The sequence below is a fragment of the Lactuca virosa genome, chromosome 6, assembly GCF_052849685.1.
Source record: "Lactuca virosa cultivar CGN04683 chromosome 6, Lactuca_virosa_CGN04683_v6, whole genome shotgun sequence".
Lineage (NCBI taxonomy): Eukaryota > Viridiplantae > Streptophyta > Magnoliopsida > Asterales > Asteraceae > Lactuca > Lactuca virosa.
The window spans coordinates 165,627,937-165,636,031 of record NC_136431.1 but is presented as its reverse complement, the minus strand read 5'-3'; positions in this window follow the sequence as shown (position 1 = coordinate 165,636,031).

The window sequence follows — 8,095 nt, the reverse complement described above, 5'->3', positions numbered from 1 at the left end:
CTTATCGAAAAATGTGAGAATTTCAAATTCCTATCATTTATCGAAATCTGTTTAGATTTTAAACTTATATGCACTGACCCTCCTGTAATGAATATGTACAAAGTCACAAAGACTTGTCAACAGTCATTATAAGGTATTCCAATGGAGATCAACTCCATGGAAACTAAGTCTCATATTCAAAGTACATTGCTTTGGACATGCTTCTTGCATTAAGTTTTCTAATCTTACACAGATAACTTCCACCTATGGAGACAACTCCATATTCTCATTTTGACTATCACTTCTGAATAAGAGATGCCTCTTTTCAGAATATGTCAATATGGTCCTTCCAAAATTAGCACTATACTTCCAACTGTCCCTGAGCAACCAATCTTTGGTAAACCTCAGATTGTCCTTGACAATTGCTTAATCATTTTAGTCATATCCAATTCTAGACCTTTTCCCTTCTTAATGCCTCTAGGCATTTGGAAAAATTTAGAAATGACAAATATTATAGCACATGCAATCGATCCTGTACCCAAAGCAAATGGTACACGATTCATGATGTCTCACATAAAGACATGATTCTAGACCAGTCTTTTGCTACAATATTTTTATTTGCCATGTTTTCAAAATTTGACTATGAAGAGGGATGTCGTAATCATAATCGAATTTTGAGAACGCAATATATAGAATTTCCTTAAGTTGAACCAATCCAACATGAAATTCATATATATATTCTTGACTAAAGATGATTAAGGTCTCAATCTAAGCCTTTAGAACTGAAATGAAGTATATCCTCTCCCTTAATTATAGCAAAACAACTTTTTCAATCCTTGCAGCCTCACGAATTGAAACTTTTGTTTTCTATAATTAACATTGCTAACTTGCAACACTAACAATAATTATCATGCTCCCACTAACACGATGATTATTAGCATAACACTTATGCTCCCACTAGCTTTGACATGTACTCAGAAATCAGCTGGACTTCTAGAAATCAATACTTTATTGACTTTCTTACCAAAGTTCAGATTTCTGATACGAGATGCTTTGATAAAACTTTATCAAAATCATACACCTTTCCTTAGATAGTATGCATGTGTGTCTAAACAATTTCAGAACTATGAAAAGGGATGCCGTAATCATAGTCTCAATTGTTTAGACCTTTTTCCATCTGCTTCAAATCTACTTGGTGGAAGTGTTTCCTCACCATCATTTTCATGAATCGGAGAGAAACCTTATGACCCTTATATTTTATGGTGTATGTGTTCTTATCCATGTGAATCGTCAAAACCATAGTCACAAGACAAGGATAATGACAAATCCAAACTCATATGGACTGAACTTATGCATTCTTAACTTCTTGCCACCTGGCAGTACAGGGCCTGCCATTGCTTCCAAGTTGTTATGCAACCAATTGAGAACTTTCAGAACTCCTATGCAAAGCCAACTTTAACTGGAATGGGCACAGAATATGTCAACACGATAGGTTATAAACCTCAAGTCGTGTGCTAGTAAAGAACCTCAGGTTTTATTCTTGATTAGTTCTTGAAATTCTTTTTAGGATCTTTAAGACTCCCACTGTCCTCTTGACATATAAGACTATCTTGCCAAATATTCAAGAGATAGTGCGGATTCTTTATCAAGACAAACACTTCACACAATTGGCCTAAGTTGGTCTTTGTTTTATTCAAAACATCACAACTTACCAATTTCAAATACACAAGAGTGGGAAACTTTTACTCTTACATTTGACAAGTGTTAATAATCCTTCTTTAAGATGTGTCACTCAAATTACAATCTTGGAGCATGACTCTAAGAATAGTTTTGGAACGAGGTATGACTCATCTTCTTGATTTAACCATTTCAACAATTCATGACTCCTCTTCTTAGCCATAAAAATGCACTAAGATGTCCTTAGAAGACCAATTGTGATATGGTTCTTTAATCATTAAGATGATCACAAAACATGATACTAAAGTACTCTCCCATCTTTTCAGATTTGAGAAACTTTTATCTTTCTGCCTAAGTTGATTCTTCCCATTCGTTCTGCCATACATTGAGACTTTTCCAATGTTTCAGAATTATACTTAAACTTGTAAGTATAACCATATTTACTAAACTTTAGTAAATCATGACGAATAGTCTTATCGATCTTTGTGGAGGACATGACCAGTGCACAAGAATGTGTACTCGATCCCTTTAGTCCTTCACTTGATTCACACATCCATGTGAACAAGTCTTAATTTTCCAATGCTTGAAAGTTCTCATTCATCATACTATTCAACTTGTATGATTCCAAGTTTCTATCCAACTGAAGCCTTGGGAATGAGAATCTTTCCTTATTTGGTAAATTATAACACTACCACAAACGAAAGAATCAAGTCCATTTTTTTTCAAATATTGCTATCAATGGAATCATATAAACAACCATTTTTCACAAATGCCACTTGTAAGGATATTTAAAATAAATAAAACAAAATTTTCTTTTATTTAAAACTTGCGGAAAAACTTATCCTTACAATGCAAATGCATATGAAAAACTTGTTGTTATCTATTCCTACGCAATATATCACAACTCTTAAGCAGTAGCTCAAAAATTCTGATCACCGAACCATGCGATCGAAATCTATCTTCGCGATCAGAATCAGCATATACTTCCTTTAAGTTTCTTCACATTTCTTTGATTCTTAAAACATCAACATGTGACCTAGTCACATCATGTAACAAGAATCTCAGAATAGAAACTTAACAGAGTTAGATAGTGGACTTTACCTAAAGTAGAGTCAAACTTCTTGACTTGATCAACCTTATGATCTTTCAGGTAAATAGGCAGCTTCGCAATCAATGCCCCTTCCTTTGGCAAGAGAAACATATGGACTCTTTGGGAATGGTGTACTGGACTATCATAGACTTACCTTTCTCTTTTCCATTTGGTCAACCGAGTTGACTATGGCCAATCCCTTTCCATTGGGAAGCGAAAGCTTTTCTGGATATCCAATGTTACCATTTCCAAAGTCCATGGAAGTTTGGAAAGTTGATCTTCTAATCAAATTTGCTTTACTAGTCCTCAAAATCATTGCTGATTCAGTAGCACCAAGCAAATAGATATGATCATTATGGTTCATGTCATAGTCTGTTTCATAGTAGTCCCAAAGGAACTCACTATGTGACTTAGAAAGTGATTGAACATCCAACTTTCTCAAGACTTTGACACCCAACTCTCCCGGCTTGTCAATATGTGACTTCATCTCTCAGATGTGATCACACATAGACCTTGCTTGCCATTAGGGCTTGAGTGACCTTGAACTTGTGGGTTAGGGAGAATAATTGGAGGAGGTGGAGGAAGTAAAGTTCCAAGAGATTTGGGAAGATCATAGATGTCTGAACTAGACATCTTTTGGGAGATATTCAAGATAGTTGATCTAAAGTCCTTAATATAACACCCAATATGAAATATTAAGGCTAGGATCCAACAACCTATTTATAGCTGGAAGAGGGATGTCGTAATCCGAGTTATAAAATAGTTGAAGGTAGGTAAATGACGATTTACCAATTTCCACCATGAAAAATGAAATAATTTAATTAGGTAAATTAGGTTTTTACTTGGATTTGAAACTCCTAGATCTTTTGAGATTCATTGAACTTTTCAATGGCATGTTTCAATCTCGAGTGTGCCCTTCAGGTTTTGTGACTGGGATGCCGAGGATCACAAAACAAGGTGTGAAGTAACCATGCAAATATACTTGGTACCCTTAATATTTACTCCTCAATCGATGTGTCGGTTAACCACACGAGCTCCACCGATACTATGATAAATATTAAGTTACCCTTTGCCTACCTTGTTAAGTCCAGGTTAGTGTGCCGGTTAACCACACACGCTCCACTAAGGGTTTAAACAAAGTGCAAAGTGTAATTTCATGGATTAGCACCTTATTCACATTTTCCTAAGTAACTAAGATTAGGAATTAATAAAAGGTTTAGTTACTTAGTATTGATCATTAATACTTTTAATGAAGGGAGAATTATAGTCCTTGTCCTACCTGTTCGGCTAACGACCCTCCACCAGTCAAGGAAGTGGTGGGTGAGAGTGGACACCCATTAAGCTGCCATTTTATAGGCAACAACCTTATACCCCCTTATAGACCGGCTTCGTGAATGAGGCCTACTAACGGTAAGACTGACTTGCTCTTATACATATATTTATTATTAACTTATAATACTATAAAGTATAAGGGTTGGATTTTAACTATTAAAATTCTAAGGGCTAACTTGGAATTAAAGTATTCATGGGGAAAAATTGACAAATTCCAAAACTTGAGGGCAAGTTTTGAAACTATTCAAAACTCTTGGATTTTCATAACTTATGAGTTTAATTAAAGTTAAACATTTTATTTAATGAAGAGACTCTTGAACCTCCACAACTTGATGACAAGTTATGGAGTCATAAAACCATTTAATGAGGGCAAAACTCTTCATGTTGTAACCTATGACAATTTTTATGAGGTTTAAGATTCATAAATGTGACTTTTCATATAACTTGAGGACAAGTTACAAAAACACATTTTATGAACTATTTCTATATCAATTTGGATTGAAAACAACTAACACACAATTTTTTTCATTAATCTAAATTAACTCATAAAACAAGGTAACACAAAAAAACTTTTCATGTTCCATAACTTAAGAACAAGTTATGGAATTCTTTAAAACATTAAGACCAAGTTTTGTAACTCCATAAAAAACTTTGAATCAATTTTTTTTAAAACCTTTTCATATCCATAACTTATGGAGGTTTCAAAAAACTCTTTAGATCAAACTTTTAAAACTAATAAAATAATCATATCATTTTATCTTTTACTAAATTTGACCTAATTCAACTCATATAGCAAATGATTCAAATTTTACAAATAATTAGTTTTTCACAAAAACAAGTAATTATCTTAAAATTTGACAAACGTCATGTTTTTTTTTCTTTTTTTTCCAACTTTGAAAATAAAACATTTGCATCAATATAACAGAAAACAACCCATGGCTCTGATACCACTGTTGGGTTTTGAGCATTCTAACACTCCTATGGTGTACATGCAACCCTATAAACCTTGGATCTATGTTTTCTCTATTATACATGCAAATATTAACTATTCCAAGGTTTCATCCTAACTAGCATATTATGAAGCACCTATACTACAAAGTTCTAGTTAGATGACATACCTTTTGATGTAGCTTGATGTCTTCAAGCTTTAAGAGCTTAGCCCCAATAGTGTGGAAGCCTCAAATGGAATCACAAACCAAAACACCTTGGAAGAACTTGAGAGAATATGTATGCACACTAAAATCGGCCCACTCTTATTTTCACACACTTGTGTCAATTTTGTGAGGCAAGGACCCCTTTATATATTATGGAGGATTAGGGTTACATCCATGTAAACCCTAATACCCATGACCTTTCATTTACATAGGATCCATGGGTTAAAAGCTCCATGAACCATCCATGAAAGCTTAGCCCAACCTAAATGAACTTGGCCCATTCCATATATATAAGAGTCCATATTTAATTAGTTCTTTTTGATCACTTAATTAATTCTAAATTAATTCTTGATCAATACTAATTAAATAATATGATTCCATATTAATATATTAGAACTTATAATATATTAATATAAATCATAAATATACTATTCTCAAAAGACTATCCATATAAATTGTGCCGGTGAAGTGCAACCCAAATGGACCATGCCGGGTCGGGTCAAGTACATACCAAATATAGTTATGGACTTAGACATTAATCCAACATACACTTGCATCCTCCTTGATTATTTTGAAAACATTTTAAGAAAATCGTTTTAATTTATTGTCCTCAGTTTGACACTGGAGACACGCGAGTGTTTCCTCCAATTCACTCAAACCAAGGCTCTGATACCAACTTGTAATATCCATAAAAATCATGCCAAATTTAAACTTTTAAAATCATTTCAAAACCCATAATTATTACAAAACTTGTTTTCAAAATAGTATATTTCAGAGTATCCCATAATCAAATCATAAAATCATATAATGTGAGGAGCTGTACGATCACGCCTTCGCCTTCCCACGATCATCAGAAGTACCAAAAACAATAATCGATAAATGTAAGCTCGAAGGCTTAGTGAGTTACCCCCAAAATACCAACGCCATAAAACATATCAATAACATATAAGCGAACAACATGCATAATGAGCCTTCAGCCTGACTGGACCGCCTCGTAGGCCTTCAACCTATCTGGACCGCTCTTCGAGACTTCGGCACGTTTGGACCACCTCGCAGGGCCTACAACCTATCCAGACCGCTCTCCGGGCCTTCGGTCTGACTAACATGCCCTTCTGGGCTTTTAGTCTATCCGAACCGCCCTGGGTATGTTGGCCTTCAGCACAAAGCAGGACCGCCTCAACCCAACCCCTAATCAATAAACATGTGCACATAATATCATATACGAGCATATATAACAGTCAAACCGATCTAACAGATCATCAATCATAGCAACATCCTATAACCAGGATACAGACCTAACCGGTCACTAACATAGCTTCATCCTATATACTAGGATACCGACCTAACCAGGTCACTAAGCATAGCATCATCATATATACCAGGATACCGACCTAACCAGGTCACTAAGCATATCACCATCCTAACTACCAGGATGTAAATCAATAAGCATATCATGCAATAAACCTGGATACAAATCCGATAAGGGCCGACATTGGTGCCTTAGACCCTGTTGATATAGTGAGGATAACTCACCTCGCAAGTAGCTCGAAGTGCTAACGTCAACTCCTCCAAATGCAGCTCCAAATCCAACACCTACAACCACCGGTGACTCCCTTCCATAAATTCCCATATTACCAAAATACCCCTAGAGGTCAAACTGGTCAACCCTTAGTCCAAGTCAAAGTCAACGGTCAAGGTCAACAGTCCATGTTCACCCAACTCGTCGAGTGCAGCTAGCAACTCGTCGAGTTCCTTAAGAGTTCAGAAGGTCATAAAACCCTCCTTGACTCGCCGAGTTTACTACCAACTCGTCGAGTCTATGCGTGTCCAGAAGTCGAGGAAAACCCTAGCTGACTCGTCGATTCCTCTGCTGACTCACCGAGTCCATGCAGAAACCATACCACGGGAAAACCCTTCCCAACTCGTCGAGTTCCTTATCGGACCCACCAAGTTCATACAGTTCTTTTTTTAGATGTTTTCGAGCCATTCCAAAGCTCCAAATGGAAGATCTAGCCTCCTAGGGCCTAATTATCACGTAAAGTTGCAAACTTTACGTGCATGCAACGTCTTAAGAGCCAAACCCAAGCTAAAGAAGAAGCTTAAGACAATGGAAGGGCCATAGCTTGACAAAGGCTAAGACTTTATGACAACAAGGGGCTAAAGGGGTCCAGATCTGAAGTTGCAACCTCAGATCTTGCCCCAAATCTGAACTATTTCTAGATCAATTTGGGGACAAGTTACAAAAACACATTTTATGAACTATTTCTAGATCAATTTGGATTGAAAACAACTAACACACAATTTTTTTCATTAATCTAAATTAACTCATAAAACAAGGTAACAAAAAAAAACTTTTCATGTTCCATAACTTAAGAACAAGTTATGGAATTCTTTAAAACATTAAGACCAAGTTTTGTAACTCCATAAAAAACTTTGAATCAATTTTTTTTAAAACCTTTTCATATCCATAACTTATGGAGGTTTCAAAAAACTCTTTAGATCAAACTTTTAAAACTAATAAAATAATCATATCATTTTATCTTTTACTAAATTTGACCTAATTCAACTCATATAGCAAATGATTCAAATTTTACAAATAATTAGTTTTTCACAAAAACAAGTAATTATCTTAAAATTTGACAAACGTCATGTTTTTTTTTCTTTTTTTTTTTCAACTTTGAAAATAAAACATTTGCATCAATATAACAGAAAACAACCCATGGCTCTGATACCACTGTTGGGTTTTAGTATACTACAACATCCTATGGTGCACATACAACCCTAAATACCTTGGATCTATGTTTTCTCTATTATACATGCAAATATGAAGTTTCCAAGATATTACCCTATACTAGCATACAAA